Source organism: Microtus ochrogaster, chromosome 16 (genome assembly GCF_000317375.1).
Source record: "Microtus ochrogaster isolate Prairie Vole_2 chromosome 16, MicOch1.0, whole genome shotgun sequence".
Classification (NCBI taxonomy): Eukaryota; Metazoa; Chordata; class Mammalia; order Rodentia; family Cricetidae; genus Microtus; species Microtus ochrogaster.
Window position 1 is genome coordinate 35973910 of NC_022018.1, and position 372 is coordinate 35974281.

Genomic DNA, 372 nt, shown 5'->3' on the forward strand with positions numbered 1-372 from the left:
TTCATACAGAGCTGCTCATCCCATGCAGTGTTGCAGGGTTCACACAGAGCTCCTCATCCCATGCAGTCTTGCAGGGTTCATACAGAGCTGCTCACCTCCATGCTGTGTTGCAGGGTTTGTACAGAACAGTGGGACTTAGTGAAAGGGTGGGGCAGGAATTTCTATTAGAAATAGAGGCTTCCCTCAAATCTCATCAAAGACTAGAACATTGCTTTCAATACAGTGCTCTAAAAAGGGAAACAGGCCTGAGTCCCTGGTGTCTATTTTTAATTCTGGAGACACACAGTCCTCAAGCTTGCAGAATCAGCCAGAGTTAATGGAGGCCTGGGAATCAGAGGAAAAAAAATACCTTACAGGGAAATAACTCCCTGT